An 18,172-nucleotide genomic window follows, 5' to 3' on the forward strand; every position below is an offset into this window, starting at 1 on the left:
GCTACTTGGGCGGAGTGATTAGCGCAGCACCGAGAACGTAAACAAAACAAACGTGACTAACTAGCTAGACGTGACTCGTGATCATGGCTGACTTTCAGGAATTGTTAGACTCAGAGGAAATTTACTGTGTATCAAACCAAGATCCAGAACCATATAGTTTTGAGCCAGAATACACAGACGAGGAGTTACAAACTTTGGAAGCTGTAAGACAAGATGCCGAACAGATTGATGTCGAAAGGAGAATCAGAACGAACACGGACTGGTGGTGTAAATGTGTAACATGCCAACCTATGCTGACAGAAACCGAGTTCCTTTGTTGTAATGAATGGGACCGGGTATTGCCATCAATGTCAAGGCTTGATGACAATCAAAATATTTGCGTCACTACCACGGAAGATTTCTCTGCCCTAACACACCCGGCAGTTGTCGTTTTTTCCCCCATTGTGACAAGATCAACTGGAAGAAACGCCCCATGCCGAGTGAACCTAATGGTCAGCTGTCCACCAAGTAAGTGATTTTGTTATAATGATCATGAGCAGTGTGTTCATGACAACACAATGATAACAATAAAGGGGATACACGGAGCCCCTATTCACATAATAGTGTCACTATTAAGGTTATATTACATTAGCATGGCACTGTTACAGTATGGCTAATGTTAGTCATCTCAAAACATAACGGAACACTTACCGCAGCAACAGGTGATCCAATTTGTCCTGTCTTTATTATCGATGGGATGGCTATATCCTTTAGCACACATTTCATGGTCCATGTGGCAACTTGCATTTTTTCAAAATATTCGTCTACAGTAAAATGTTCAGAGCAAACGAAATACTCTTTACAATAAAGCGAACACCCATGATTGTACACTATAAATTTACTATCTAGTAATTGCTGACTCTATTACTCCAACTCTGAGCAAACTCTGCTCCTCACCATGGTGCACCTCGGGTGCTGCGCTAATCACTCCGCCCAAGTAGCCACTCCGCCCAAGTAATGTTAGCTGTGTTCCTACGCCTAGTGAGAATATAGTTCCCAGTATTTATACGATTAAAAATGGTCTCTGTCTCATATAGCCTTGTTATTTGTACACGCTGTGACTATACAGATCACAACATGTAAATAGGAAAATGTTTGCATTATTTTGTCACTTATTGGCATTACTATGCTACCATTATCCATTTACATCCTGTCTTTGTGCTAAGCTAGGCTAACGGTGGGTGCGTCAAATAACACTTACAAAACGCACGGAAATGAAAAAGGTATGTATGGACTTATCTAACTCTGGGGGATACTGTGAATAAGCTAAAGTCCCAAAAAGTCGGAGTGTTCCTTTAAGCTCATCCAAAATGTTGGGTATTGCGTCTCTCAACTTTCACAATATCCCACAGATTCTCTATGGGGTTCAGGTCAGGAGAGTTGGCAGGCCAATTGTGCAAATCTGTAAAATCATTGATTTGATGGCACTGACACTATCGGCAGTGAAGAAAACTTGAAATTAATTGAGTTCAATTATGACACTATTGTCTTGCTACAGCTACTTTATATCAGATATGTATTTGTTTATTTTTTACGTTTTCAACATTTATTCTGTTACTTTCCTGTTTAATACTGTGAAACGTCTCTAGGTTACATATGTAACCCTAGTTTCTCAAGGGAACGAGATGCTGCGTCGAAACGCTTTGGGGAACGCGTTTAGCATGAGTGACTCTGAATATCATATCAAATCTGTCTTATAGAAGAGCATGACGTCACGGGCGGGGTGACGTAAGCAACCAAGAAGCTATAAAAGCACGAGCAGCGCAGCTGGGGTACCGGGGGTATGGCCTCAAGATGCAGCGTCTCGTTCCCTCGAGGAACTAGGGTTACATACGTAACCTAGAGACGTTCCTCTTTAGGAAGCGTTCCTCTTTCAAGCTGCATCGAAACGCTTTGGGGAACGAGTACCAATACTGCCAAACCTCTGCCTAATGTGTTTCCGAAGAGCACAGTTTAGTACGAGAGGACTGAAGTGCCTGGAGTGACTGGCATCTCTAAGCCATAGAATCTTACAAAAGTAGAAGCTGTGGACCACCCCGCAGCATTGCAGATGTCCAGCATGGACACACCTGCTAGGAAGGCCTTGGAGGCCACCATACCCCGTGTGGAGTGAGCCTTGGCTCCCGACAGCGGCGGACGACCAGAGGACTCATAGGTGGTGTTAATAGTCTCGACTATCCAACAACTAATATTCTGCTTAGAAGCAGGAAAACCCCTCTTGGGGGGACTTGGTGTGTTTTTGTGTTCACGGAAACATGGCTCAGCAACAGCGTTCCAGACGGCGCTATTCAGCTCAACCAGCTGATGTGCTATCGAGCGGACAGAGCTCTCGTCGCGGGAGGAAAAACCCGTGGCACCGGGCTTTGTGTTTACATCAATGATGCATGGTGCCATGATACTGTTGTGATCAGCAAACACTGCTCACCCCTGGTGGAGTTTATGATTATTAAGTGCCAGCCGTTCTATCTGCCGAGGGAATATACTGCTATACTGCTCATTTTGGTACATTCCCCCGTTCAACATCATCAGCAACAGGAACGACGCACTAAATGAACTGTACCAGCACATCAGTGAGCAGCAGACAGCACACCCCAATTCTTTTATCATTTTATCATAACTGGGGATTTCAACCATGCTGACTTAAATAAAGAGTGTGTTTCCAAAAATACACCAAAACATTAACTTTCCAACACGAGGTAATAACATTTTGGACTTTGTTTACACCACATAGAGAGGAGCTTACAAAGCCCTCCCCCACCTCGGAGCCTCAGACCACATGACTGTCATGCTAATGCCTGCTTACAAACCGCTCATTAAAATCACCTAACCGGTTCAAAAACAGATTCAAGTGTGGCCAGAAGGATCATCAGAGGTTCTTAAAAACTGCTTCAACACATCTGACTGGGACATGTTTAAGCAGGCTGCCACATGCAATAAGACCACTGACCTCCAGGATTCCTCGGAGACTGTCACTGCCTACATCAACAAGTGTATTGATGATGTAACGGTCACAAAAACCATCACTGTCCGGGCCAACCAGAAGCGTGGATGACAGGGGAGGTCTACAGACTTCTGAAGACACGGAACGCTGCCTTCTGAGCTGGAGATGAGGTAGGCCTGAGAACAGCCAGGACCAACCTATCCCACGGCATTAGAGAGGCAAAAAGACAGAACTCCAGGAGGAAAGCCCATTAATTCAGCGACAGCAGAGACACTAGGAACCTCTGGCAGGGGATACAGACCATTACGGATTACAAGCCCCCACCACGGACCTGTGACAACAATGGATGAGCTGAACACCTTCTTCGCTCGCTTTGAGCAACAAAACAGCACCACTGCACAGAAGACCCCACCTCCTCCCGGCGACCAGGTGATGACGCTGCCCCCAGACAGTGTTAGGAGATCCTTCAGCAGGATCAATGCACACAAAGCTCCGGGACCTGACAACATCCCTGGGCATGTAATGAAAGACTGTGCAGCAGTCAGGCTGTCCCACATGCTTCAAAACTACAACCATCATTCCAGTTCCGAAGAAGCCATCTCCATCCTGCTTCAATGACTACCGTCCTGTCGCACTTACTCCCATCCTCATGAAGGGCTTTCATCTTGGCGTTCAGTCTCAAACCCAGCTCCCCCATATGTGCGAGAAAGACATCTCAATGCCAAGCCGCTACCTGCTCTGACTGAGCTAAAATCAACCAATGAGAATGCGGATGCCCTGCATTGGGCCAGAGCCTGCTCGGGGTAAGAACCTGCTCGACTGTCTTTGTACCCCAACCCTGTTGAATATCGGCGGTGCAGAGCCGAACTGAATAGGGTAGCCTTTTTCTACTGTGTGCAGGACCCATTGAGATACATTTGGTAGTAGTTTCCACCAGTGATGCGCGGGTCAGTGTATTAATAACCCGCACCCGACTGACGTTTTCAACTAACTCGCCCGCAACTTGGACCGCAAAAAAAAAATATATATAAATATTGTACCCGACCCACTTCCTGACCCGCATTTTTAAAAAGCAGTAAATGCTCATCGTAGCGTCATTGGGCCATAGGAACGTAGGCAAAACTAACTAGGCCAAAAAAACAACAACAACAACAACAACAAAACTTAATATATTAGAATTTTGTCAAGAATTATAAAAAATCGTCAGTAAGCTCATAATTTGTACTAAAATAGTCTAGTCTGGCTATGTCTATTTGTATCTTTCTGCATGCAAGGTCAGCAGACAGCAAGGTTCAGGTTTGTTCCGATCAGCGCTCGTGAGCGGAGAGCACATTCCTGAATATCCCGATCCGCTCATTCCGTGGGGTCTCGCTCAACCCAGAATGGCCTGCTGGTTCGAAAATATGCAAGGATTCATTTAATTGTTTAGTAATAAACTGGTGTTTTCTGTGTTGCTGTAAAGATGAAGTTGACGATGCAGACTCCAGAAAGAAATGCACATTTCATATGGATTACACCATCAGAGAGTATCCCATTTATTTTGGTTTGAATATTTCCGTTTAAAAGTAGACATTTCAAGCTTTCTGTAATATATAGCCTATATTTCTCAAATCTGTGAGGCACACGCTGAGTTTAGTACACATGCAATGCAAGTGATCCTGCCTTATTACGTTGTTTGCTAGGCTATATATTTGCTTCTTATTTATTAAATACGGGCAACTGATTGATAAAACAATGATCAAAATTAAGATACAATTTATACAAAATGAAAATCAAAGCGGCATTGCTCCCCATGTAGTCTTCTTTGCCGCCTCCATCTCTACGTGCAGACTGAGCTCGTGCGTCATCTTCATGCCAGTTAGTCAGCCAATAAAGTGTAGGCCTATGTATTTAAAAAATGTGTCTAGTACTATATAAATTACAAAGATTTAATTGGCATTTTTATTTCAAACGAACCGACCGACCGCGACCCGAATATCATGAAAAATATTTTTGGATGACTCGTAACCGTGGGTAACCGCGGGTGACCGCAGGCACCAGCTCATTTTGGATCAACCTGCGCATCACTGGTTTCCATCCTGCTAAATAATCTACTAAGGGAATCAGTCTCTTGAGACTGACCTCTAGTGTTAGAGGCCCTCGAAGGGGCGGCGAGCATCTCAGCTCCACTACGCACGCGGGCAGAAAATACTGAGGACATTGCTCGCTGGAGGCGAGACGGGCACAGTGTAATGGGGTGTATGCCACTCTACCCCAGTAGGGGCGCTCTCTGCAGTCGTGACCGAAACATGTCTGGTATTGGTAAGATTCACATCAAAACTGAAAATGATGTAATACACGCGTTGCCTTGGCAGCAGGTGAGCCGCTTAGTCACACAAACAATATTAATCTCCTCGTAGATAAGTAGCTGCAGCTGCGAGTTCACAGAGGGGGGAAGGAACCACTGTGGGTGCTTCCGAACCTCGAGAATGAACTCTGGATCTAGGGAACACTGGTGGAAATAGGCAGAGCCGTCTTCAACCCGTCCCCAGATATGCGAGAAGCACAGTCAGCCCACTTATTTTTCCGGAGAGCTGACTGCGTGGGCTGCGCTCCTCATTAATGCTGCTCGTTAAAAATTTAGGTATAATATGCTTGTGAAATTGATAATTGTGCAACTGTTGTCTGTGCAACTGATGTTTATGCAGCTTATGTTTGTGCAACTGCAAGCTCATTGACACCCTCCGTTTCAATCTCCTCGGAGAAAGAAAGTCGGTGCGTCACGGCCGTCACTCGAGGGGTAGGACCGCAGCACTCGGGCTTCCGCACCCTGAGATCGGGCAGATCTGGTGGGTGAGGTAGGAGATCTCCATACCCTCCAGCAGATTTTCTCTGTGAACCCAGCCCATTTGGGGCCCATCAGCCTCAAGTCAAACCTACTGCCATCCGTGGCTCACCCAAGCCTCATCCTTCAGTGAAAAAGTGAAAGTGACATACAGCCAAGTATGGTGACCCATTCTCAGAATTCGTGCTCTGCATTTAACCCTTTCAAAGTGCACACACACAGCAGTGAACGCACATAAATGTTTTTGGCTAGAGAGGGAGCTCAGGGAAGTTTTTGTTGTTGATTTTCATCTTTGTTTTTGCACCAGGCATATAGCGCCTTTAAACGTTAGTTAGCCTCTGGTTTTCTTTGTCATTTTAGGCCCTGCTCTCTCCTGAAGATTATTCCCATCCTGTTAACCATTTCTATTTATAACACAAATACTTTTTCTTGTACTTTGAAGCTGTGTTTGCTTTCACTCTGAAGTCTGAGGCTGAAGTGTATCATCCATGTAATTCTACGTTTTTACGTTACCCTTTGTTTTATATCATCTTTTTCTTTGTTCCTTCCCCTCCTGACCCCTAGACTGGGAGGAGAACATATCAATGGTGATCCTCACAGTCTTGTTTGAATCAGGTAAATCTGCTGCATTGGGTTTAAATGTTGCTTTGAAAACATTTGACTCCACTTCCAGTCTGAAGTTATAGTGGTCTGAATGATTCATCATGTTATTGAAGAGAGTGGAGCAGTTCCTCTTATTGAGTCATCTTTATGTCACTAAATCTTCTAATTATGTTTTCACTTCTATTAAAAGCTACAAAACAATCTTTGCTAACATATTGAGAACTGTTTTTCAGCCAGATCCCATAAATGTATTCTGCCCTCTTTCATCTGTCCTCACAGTATACAATGTATATACATTGTACAGGGCTCCAAACAAAAAAAAAAATCATTTAAGCAGCCATTGGCTCCTATAGGGGAAAAAAACAGGCGCCAAATATTTTTTTTAAGAGCCACATAACAATGTACTTACTTTTAGTCACCCTGTTGTGTGCATGTCTCTCCTCTTCTTATAGTTTCAGCATTTTCATCTTGTGAATGTTCTGGGAACTGAAGCATATTTGGGAACTGAATGTCACTCCCGATTTATGAACTATATACAGTCAAATAATTATTTTATTTTTTATGCAGAATCTGAGCCAGTGTCACTGCCACCGACCATGATTATGTCCATATCACTTGGCCACTGAGTGTAGTTTGGTCGTCTCTTCTTTTTCGCAGAAAGCCAGCGTTTGACACATGGCTCAGGATCAAACTGTTCAAGTGATGGGCCTTCAGTGCTGATCCTGATCAAATCTTCCAAGATTGACACATGGAGTGAATTGCGTACTTTAGATTTTATCCTGTTTTGAGCTGAAAAGCCACCTTCACACTGAGCAGCCGAAATTGGACATTCATTATCTCAACTAGATGCAAAACATTCTGGAAATCCGTGCAGTAGGGCTCTTTTGTTAGTAGGACTTCCCACAATCTGCAATCAGTTTTATCTGAAAACTGTCCTTTAACAAGGGTTTTCAACAATCTCCATTCTGCCTGTACAGCAGTGATGTCACATCCATTTTTCAGCAAGATGTCTTGATACCATTTCAGCAGTGTGTCAACTTCATTTACCCCAAAAGTGTAGATGTCGTTTGGCCAAGAATCATGACAAAAGATTGAGAAGCATTGAATGATCTCCGTCCCTTGTGTGTTTTTGTGCTGAGTGTTGTCTCTCATTATTTCAAACCTCCTTTCAAGCTCCTTAACTGTAATGTCTACAGTTTCATCAATGAGGTGGTTTAGCTCTTCACTGAAACCTTGGAGATCACCACCTTTCAGCTGTATGTTTTGAAAGGAAATGGCCACATAGTCAGATGAGGCTGCTTTTTTCTGCCTTCTGGTCTGTTTTTCTCTTTGGGCTTTGTCCTGCTGCACCACATTTTCATGCTGAGCAACTAAATTTAAGTTTGTGTGATTGAGAAATTCCTCCAACTTTCCATTTCTCACTGGTTTGTCCTTCATTCCCTTGATTGTAAAAACACAGGAATCAATAGCTGCTTTAGCCTGAGGTAGAATAAGCGAGTTTTTCTGAAGCACAAGAACCCACTTTGAGATTTCTTCAAACAGGTCATGGAGAAAGTGACAAAACCCCACAAAAGACAACTTTTCCATTTGTTGTGAGATGTGTTTTGCTCTTCCTGTTATTTCAGTGTTTTTGGATGAGGCAGCAAGGTGTTGTATGTGGAAGTGAACAGCTGTATATTGGCCCTGGCCTGTAGTCCGATCAGATGCAAGAAAAACAGAAAGGACTATGTAAATGTGAGGCAGCCAGCGCTGGGTCTTCACAGCAGAAGGTGTTCATATGTCACAGCCTAACTCCATGCCAATGGCTTTCAACTCCCGCTTGCTTTTGGGGCTAAAATGGTATGTTTTCCATATTAGCTGCAGCAAGCCATAGACATTTTCTATCATTGGAACAGACTTCTGAACATCTAGCATGGCTAATTCCAGTCTGTGTGGCATACAATGAAAGGAAAGAATGTGCTGTCCTATTTCTTCTCTTTCAAGAGTTCACACTTACATATAATTAGCTGAAGTATTATAATGCATATTTGGCGTGCTGTCCAGGGAAGGGGCTCCGAGCTCGGGAATGGCCCGAACCTAGAGTACCCCCCCATATATGTAAAAGTGTAAAATGAACTCTAGTGGAGGAGATGGGGTGGAGGGGGGATGCTGATAAACCGTCAATGGGGACAGGTAGGCTAATTCAGCTGTATTTATACCCTAAGGTTGATTATCTTAAGTGGCTCCACCTGTGCTAATTAGGCTAAGTATCTGACGTGCTCCTCCCGAACCTTGTTATGAAACTGCATTTCATGAGTTCACACTTACATATAATTAGCTGAAGTATTATAATGCATATTTGGCGTGCTGTCCGGGGAAGGGGCTCCGAGCTCGGGAATGGCCCGAACCTAGAGTACCCCCCAAAAAGCAATAGCGGAAAGGACAGCCGCCAGACTAAGGACCCCCCACAATAGCTTTGACATCTGGCGGGGACTGATATTTAAAAAAGGCAGGTCGGAAGAGCCAATGTACTCCAGTGATTGCAACTTTACCTACTGGAGGAATAGGCACCACCGGCTGCTTGTGTCGGACTATGTGATTTAGGGCGCCCGGTCGGGGGGGTTCAAGCCGTAGCACCCGGAGCACCTCATTGCATTGGAACGGATGAGCCCCACCGGCCAATAGGAACGAAAGTTTAGGTGACCGTGAGTCTCTCGCAGACGTCCGATGGGAGCTCAATACTCAAGGCATCGAACGGGTAAGCCTCCCCGACCGTAGCATGGAAAAGTAAAGTTTAAGTGGCTGGGAGACTCTCGCCGACGTCCAATGGGAGCTCAATACTCAAGGCACCGAACGGGTAAGTCTCGCCAACCATAGAAAGGAAAAGGTAAGGTTGTCTAGCCAGGAGGCTCTCGCCGACGTTCGATGGGAGCTCAATACTCAAGGCATCAAACGGATGAGCCTCTCCGGACGTAAGACGTAAAGGTAAAGTTGTGTTGCCAGGAGGCTCTCGCCGGCATCGGATGGGAGCTCAATACTCAAGGCATCGAACGGATAAGCCTCGCTGACTGTAGGAGGAAAAGGTAAGGGTGTGTGGCCTGGAGGCTCGCGCCAGCATCCCGAAGGAGCTTAATACTGACAGCGTTGGATGGGTAAGCCTTTTTGACCAAAGGATGAAAAAAGTTGTCTGGCCGGGAGACTTAGCAACCATCTGCCGGGAGCTCAATACTCACGGTGTCGAATGGGTAAGCCTCGCCGACCGTAGAAAGGAAAAGTAATGTGGTCTAGGCGGGAGGCTCTCACCGACGTCTGATGGGAGGTAATTACTCGCGGCATCAGACGGGAAAGCCTCTCCGAACGTAAGACAGAAAGGTAAAGTTGTATGGCCAGTATTTGGCCAGACAGTGAAGGAGGTTTTTTTTTTTTTTTTTTTACACGGAAAAGGCAAAGGTTGGATCAAGCCGGGAGCACTCTTGCAGTGCCTGAAAAGGGTTCAATACTAAGAACAATTTGGTTGTCTAAAGGGTAGATGCTATGAGGATTACTGCATAATTGTTTAACGAATCCAATGAGCTGCTTCCGATATAAAGTCAGAAAATCTTAGTGCAGTCATTGTATTTGAAAAATTAAGTGTACAAAAAATAAATAGAATTTTCTGTGCCAGTGTACCTCAGATGAGTGCCATTAATCAGCGATATGGCCATTGTCAATCGTCATCTTGTCAGTGCGTGAGATCGACGATACGTATACGCAGTGTTGGGGAGTAACTAGTTACATGTAACGGCGTTACGTAATTTAATTACAAAATTAATGTAACTGTAATTAGTTACAGTTACTAAGAAAAAATGAGTAATTAAATTACAGTTACTTATGAAATTTTTAACGATTACAAAGGGGATTACATTTGAATATTTACACACATCCACATACAGATTTAACTGATTTCCCAAATTGCACTGACTATTCTAAGACATACGCCCTAATAATTTCCGGGATGCGGAAATACAGTCTGGTTCGTAGAATCCAGTCATAAAAACGGAATGCCTAACGCGGACGGAATATGCCATATTTTGGATGATTAAATCAAAAGTAGGTCAGTACACTTGAATCAAAACATGATATGGACTAGTGTCTGTGAATATTAAGCCCCAAAAATGCAATATATGACTCCTGCACGTTCTGCGTGTCAGTTGAAATCAGGCGCGGACTGGACACCGGGAGAACCGGGACAATTCCCGGTGGCCTGGCAGCTTCCTCAGTCTTCCTCAATTTGGTCCTCTATTTTAATATCATTATTGTATAATTGCCTGCCGAATGTACTAAAGCGATCATTTTCGAATCCGCCATTTGATAATTAAATCTCGAATAAATCTGTTAATCGTGAATTGCGCGCTCTCCGCGCCTTCGCGCCTCGGCCAAACGGTTTGGATCAGACTCCGAGTAATCAATGCGAAAGAGAGAGAAAAGAGTGGACTGTGGAAGCGCACAGCTGGAGCAGAGAAGCAGAACTACTGTTCAGGGTTTCAGGTCAGTTTCATCTGTAAAGATGCTTTTTTGTCTTTGTTTTTTTTTGTTTTTTTTTAAATCAAACAGCAGCACGTTGCTCATCAGTCATCACTCAAAATATATAAAGGACATCATTATGATCTGTTGTAATGTTACAGTAGTAATTTAGCTGAAAAATAATCAGAATTTTTTGGGAAGCTGAGAAAATGGTTACTATTGTTTAACTGTGGTAACCAAAAATTTAAAATTATTTTACAAATGTATTTATTTTAAAATAAATACAAATCCATTTGCAAAACAAAAAACAAAACAAGGTTATTGTACTTTTATATAGGCTAATAAAAGCATGGTAAATTTTTGTAAAGGAAAAACATGACTCGTGTACAGTATTAGGATTTTTCTATAAATATATTGTTGTATTGTAGAGTATTGTAAAGTATAGTTTTGTTCAATCTTTAGTATTAAAGTCATGAGAGAGATGGATAACAGGGCAAAATAAAGAGACTGAAGAGAAAAATGGAAGTGAAGGTGCAGTTCAGGAGAGAACTTTTAATTATTTGTATGTCCCCAATTTAAAGATTTAAACCTTTTTTATGTCAGGTCCATACAAAAAATAGTTTTGTCCATGAATTTGTTTGTATGAGTTTGAATTTTCCATTCTGAATTTTTTTCCCAGTCCGCCCCTCCTGTAAATTAATGGCAAAGACATGGTTTCATTTACTACAAATAGGCCTACTGAAGCTTGCAGTGTTATCAACCTCTGCCGTCTCAATATAGGAGTACACAAGCACATAAACATAATTTCTTGTAACGCCACGCCAGCAGAGGGAGAGTGATCCGCTCCCTCTGCTTCACCTGTACTTCCTGTTTGTGCTATATATAAGCATGGCCGCCACCACTGTCACGTTGCCAAGTATTGCCAGCCTGTCTGCCTTACAGAGTGTTTTTCCCATTGCCATATTTTGCCTTCTTGTGTATGATCTTTGCCTGGTTTCCCTGTCTCTGTCTTTGGATTTGCCCACTGTCTTGTTGTTTGGATTGGACTGCCTATCTGTGTATGATTCTCTGCCTCCTATGATTACGATTCCCTGCCTACTGTTTGGATTTGTCTGCTGTGGAAGTTATTAAACTGCACATGGATTCTAACGCCGCCTCCGCGTCATTATATTTCTAGAACTGCTCTGTCACTTCATGCATTTTACTTATTTTGAGAAAACTATCATCATATCATAAAGAGACAGCAGTTAAAAAAAAACACCAATGTTTCAGGAGTTTATTATACAGATTATGACACATGCTTATTAGATAACTGTATTTGAGTTGATGTATATGCTTTTATTTATTATTATTTAATTTTCACAAATTTAGAAAAGTAATCAAAAAGTACTCAAAAGTAATTAGTTACATTACTTTAATAAAGTAATTGAAAAAGTTACACTACTATTACATTTTAAACAGTGTAACTTGTAATCTGTAACCTATTACATTTCCAAAGTAACCTTCCCAACACTGCGTATACGTATGTAATCGTGCTTGGGTGGAGGAAGAGAGAGACTCTGTTCTTGTCATGGCATGACTTTTTGCTGTTTTAAACCATGCAAGTGAAAGAAAGAGAGCCTATGGAATCACCGATAGTCTAAAAGAATATACTTTCAGATGCACTGATAAACTGATGTTAAATATGAAATTATTATATTTAAAACAGCTAGTTCATGTAATCGGGTACTACGGTCATCTCGCTTGTCTTGTGAAAAATTTGCCGCATCTGCACACGGAAGTTGTCTATCTAAATGACCTGGAAATCGGTCAATGGTGAAACAATAGAGGATTTCATTTAAAGTTCAACAATTAAACCCTAACATGGACGTAAACAAACATGTTAAATATAGTATTCAAAACCGGTAAATGTATTTGGAGTAAGGTTTAGTTGAAACTGATGCATTGGTTGTACGCGCTCCGGACCATGCGCCTCATGATGAGACCGACACAACACCACATAAACAAAAGAATGAGATACATTCTAACATAACTGAGGCATTAAACTTAGTTAGTGAGGCTTGTTTAAAATATTGCGCATACCAGATTACTTGTTACAGTGCAATGAAATACCTTGTATCTGCAGACGATGTACGTCTGTTTGTGGATTGAGACTTCTTCATCACATACAGGCTCGAATCATCCTTGCAAGCATGGGCAAGCGTGAAATTAAATAACGGAGCAGTTTGGTAGCTGAATTATAGTGGCCGCCCAATAATGATAATAAAATACAATAATAGGAGAATGAGTCTAATATCGTCTTGACTATAATCGATACGTAATACTATCACCACCACCTAGGATGGATAGGCATAACTTGGAAGCGGAGGTGATGTCGACTTTTGCCAGAAGAGAACCAACGACCCATTGAATGATGAAAAAGGATTTATTTTTTATTTTTTATTTTTTTTGAGGAGATACAGAAAAGGCTCCTGCGGGAGCAGACACTGCTGCGACAGTGGGGAGATACAGAAAAGGCTCCTGCGGGAGCAGACACTGCTGCGGCAGTGAGGAGATACAGAAAAAGGCTCCTGCAGGAGCGGACACTGCTGCGGCAGTGAGGAGATACGGAAAACAGATAAGTAAAGGGGAGCATGAGAAGAAGGGGAGAGATAGCTGCTTTGGCCGCCTGCGGAGCTTGCTTCGACTGCTGTAGTTGTTGAAAGTGAAAAAAAATGAAAGTGACATGACATTCAGCCAAGTATGGTGACCCATACTCATAACTCGTGCTCTGCATTTAACCCATCCAAGTGCACACATACAGCAGTGAAAACACACACACACACGCCATGAACACACCCCTGGAGCAGTGGGCAACCATTTATGCTGCAGCGCCCGGGGAGCAGTTGAGGGTTCGGTGCCTTGGTCAAGGACACCACGGTCATGGTATTGCCAGCCCGAGATTCGAAACCACAACCCTAGGGTTAGGGGTCAAACTCTCTAACCACTAGGCCCATCGTCCCCCTCCTTGGCTGTGGGAAGAGTAGACAGGTTAGTAACATTTGATGGGGCAACCAAAAAAATTAATGCGTAGTCTACTGTGTTGCCAGCTTAGCGACTGGTTGCCTAATTTGACAATTCCTTAAGCCTTTGTCCACATTAGTACGTTCCTGTTGGAAAAGCATCATTCCTCTTGTTTTGGCCTTCCGGCCTTTTTAAGCAGCCTCCAAAACGGATAAATTTGGTTTCACATTGTAGTATAGACTTTGGAAACAGAGGCTTCTGAAAACAATGAACACTTCACTTCCAAGCAGTTTCTAAAGATATTTACTTGCATGCTTTTCATATTATAGACCTAGAAAGACAACAGAATTTTTACTCACACTTGCTGTCCTGCGGCAAAACGAGGGTAGTGGTGTATTAGATAAATTCTAAGCGAACACGCCAGTAAATGGTGAAATATAGCCCTAAATAAATTGATCCTGCCAGAATAATTGCATGAAACTTATGTCTGTGTGAGGTTTAAACATGCACGGTAAGGCAGATAATATCTTTGGACATTTCAGTGTGGATGACGACTATGGGAAAAAGCCTTGGCTTCGTGGTAAAAATTGGCATCGTCATCCAACAGAACTATGTCATAACCTCATTTAACAAACTTTAAGCCACCTTCCATGGCACACGACATTTGGACACGATTGTCATATTTCTCCCTCTAGGCAGTCGTGCAGAACTTTCAAACTGGTCGTGCAGCAACTGTTACCTTGGCATGTTCACCATGGTAAAATTAATAATTTTAATGAATATAATGTATGAATACATCGTCACAAATCAGATGACCCCCAAATAAAACCATAGGTTTTATGGGGCTAATCAAATAAATAATGGTTTAATAATTATTTCTCCCATAATTATTATAAACCACCATTTTACATAAATTGTGTTTGAAGAATAATGTTAAAGTTAACAAAATATTGGTAATTCTGACCTCGCAGTGCTGCAACAACGCGTCGACATCATCGATTACGTCGACTACAAAAAATAAGTCGACGTGCATGAAATGCGTCGACGCGTCACACTGTTTGTTTACATCTCGCGTAACGGCATACTGGGAATGGAGAAAGTTGCATTCTTTCACAAAAACAGAGACCACTGTCATCAAAAGTATGGGAATACTTTAAAAAGAGGACAAATAAAATGGCCCTTTGTTCCCTTTGCAAAACCGATATGGTGTAGCACGGCAGCACAACTGCGATGCACAAGCACAGAGGAAAACATCTTGGCGCTCTCCAGTTACGGTTTAACTGGTTACCGTGTGATCTGGTGACCAACTTCCTGGTTCAGGTCTGATATTCTTGCGCTTGCGGCATTCTGAAAAGTTGAGATGTTTTTAACTCGATGCAGTTCGGACGCGCCTGGAAAAAAAGAGTGCGTCGCGACGCGCACCGCGCCGCTTCCATTATGAGTGCGCTTATCGTGCATCTACATTGGAAATGACGTGATATGTGAACGGCCCCTTAAAAGACGGCGTGCCGCGAGACAACAGTCACAAACCACCGAGCTACCCCGAATCAGCTCCAGATCTCTGGAAACCAAGCTAAACCATAGCAGAACCCTGACTACATTTTATGGTTTGTGATGCTAAAGAACATTTCATGACGTCTCAGACTACTGTAAATTTATGGCTACTGTGGTTTAATCATAAACTCATATTTACCATAGTAAAATCATTTTCTTTGCCTCTTTATTATTTTATACTGTAAAAACTTCAACCACATTGGTTGAAAATGAATAAAGGTTGAAATATTAGGTAGGCTAATTCAGCTGTATTTATACCCTAAGGTTGATTATCTTAAGTGGCTCCACCTGTGCTAATTAGGCTAAGTATCTGACATGCTCCTCCCAACCTTGTTATGAAACTGCATTAAGAGAGCACCTACTCCTCCTCCAGCACCCATGTTAATGGCAGCCCCATATGCTCCAAATGCAGTAATCTTCTTTTGCCACCAGTCACGATCAGTTTGTTTAGCATCACTAAACAAGCATTTTATTTTATCTAATATTCCATGTGCATGGCAGTGTTCAAGCTCAGTTAAACCAATAAACCTGTTCACTGCCACACCTGCAGAAATGTGCCTGCAGTATGCAATAACATTGTCTTACCCAGAAACGTCTGTGCCACAGTCAGTGATAATGGAGATATAATTAGCTGTCTGTGCGTCAGTCAGTGCTTGTTCTTTGAGCTCATCTGCAATGCATCCTACAAACTCAGCACAAGATGTGTCGTTATCATACGTTTTGCTCACATCAAGTCCGTTTTTTCTCATTAATAATATCTGTGAACTAAATTTATTGAATGGCAGCTCTTCCCGTACGATCATATAGGCTGTGTTAAATTTCATTTTTAACTCCTTCCATTCCATTTCGTCCCGCAGCTCGCATGCACGAGAAACTGCACTTGCTAACGGTGTAGTCTGTGGAGCATTCCTCGCGATTATGTGATCACGTGCATTTTTATGCTTGTTACTGTCCCCGTGTTTTCTCACAGTCTCTTTTTTTAAATGGTTAGTTCCTGTATAATGAACTCCGTTTTCCCCGCTATTTCTTTGCCCGCTCTTGAACAAAAGTAACAAAACATTTTTTGTGTCTCGTGATCATACCTCAGCCAAGAAAACTCCTGAATCCAGGACGTTTTTAAATGTCTTTCGGCATGGTGTTCATTGACTGATTGAATGGCACATGCGGCTGGAGCCTGCTTTTTTGTTAGCAGGAGTGTCATCCGTGCTGGTGATTAACAGAGATGAGGATTGCTTGAAGAAGTCAGATATTTTTCGCTTTGACATTTTTTTTTTCTGGCGCGGAAAGGTGACATTCGCTTTACCCGTTCATATTTTTGCGCTTTCACTCAGTGACGTTCACGCAAAGCATCTCATTTCATGACGTTAACAAAAACGAATGAAGCAATAGGCTACAGGTTATAAAACATGCACATAGGATGCAAATTTTACAATCAAAAGGAGTACATTTTTATTGTCGCCAATGGCGACCTTGACAGAAATTTCACTCGCGAATAAATATATTTGGTCGCAAATGCGACCATTTTAGTCGCAGTTTGGAGCCCTGTTGTACAGTGACAAGCTGAATTATATAAATATCAACTTTTTGAAATTGTATTGGAAAATGGACTAACCTGACTAAGTAGTCACACAGTGCTGATGATAATGGTCTACATCTCTATAGAGATCTATTAAGAGACCTTCTAACTTCTGAATTTGAAATTGAACCAGATTAATATTGGACACAGAGAGAGATCATCATTTGGATCACTTTATTATTTATTATGGATCATTATTTTTTTATTTTATTTTTTTTTTTGTAGCTGATGAAGGACATAAATAGTGACATTCAATCAAAATCCATTTGATTTTATATTGCTACCAGCTGTAATGTTCACAGAACACTGCAGTCACAACATAAACACCTTTATCGGTTGCTGGTGTGGAGGATATAGGCCTATATCATTATTATTCATTCAAAAGGCTTTATGCAGTATATATTCTCAAATTTGATTGTCCGAATGTGATTCAGCAATGCATCAGCACGGTCCAAAATCTGAGATAAGATGTCAACACATGTTTGAGACATGGCCTAGTTGATTGTTTTCTTGGCCATGTGCTTCCTTTAGACCCTCCTCCTTGTTTCCTCTTTACCACAACCTCTTGTTAGCCTTGTTTGTCTAATTGTGCTCACCTGTCCCTCATGTGTTTTCTTCCCTATTTAGAGTAGAGTAGAGCTGAAGATCTTTGCCTGGGACTTCCGGCCACGGTGGCAGTTTGCGGGCGGCGGTGAACAGTGTTGAAGAGGAAAGTTTTTTGTTTCAAAGTATTTTCTGTTTCAATACGTTTCTATAGTTTGTTTTTGTAGCGGGTTCATGGCATAATCTGATTTGTGACTGGATCAAAATGGCAAATTATAGTGGATTTTCTGAAGATGAAGATATGCAGATGGGTTGGGAAAAGAGTACGAGTAGGAAAGGAGGAGGGAGAAAAGAGTATAGGAGTAGTCCGATGACAAATAAAAGAGCGTTAGAAGAGGAGGAAGAGAATCGAGAGGGGAGGAAAAAGATTATGATGGATGAATTTAAGATCATTCTTAAATTTAAAGTGGGGAATGAAATTTCATCAGTTAGCCCAATCACTCTGACAACTGGATTGAAGAAAGCGATTGGGGAAATAGAAATGGCGAAGGTGTTACGTGATGGGAGTCTATTGGTGAAATGCAAAAATGCTGAGCAGAAAAATAAA

The sequence above is a fragment of the Carassius gibelio genome, chromosome A24 (assembly GCF_023724105.1).
Source record: "Carassius gibelio isolate Cgi1373 ecotype wild population from Czech Republic chromosome A24, carGib1.2-hapl.c, whole genome shotgun sequence".
Classification (NCBI taxonomy): domain Eukaryota; kingdom Metazoa; phylum Chordata; class Actinopteri; order Cypriniformes; family Cyprinidae; genus Carassius; species Carassius gibelio.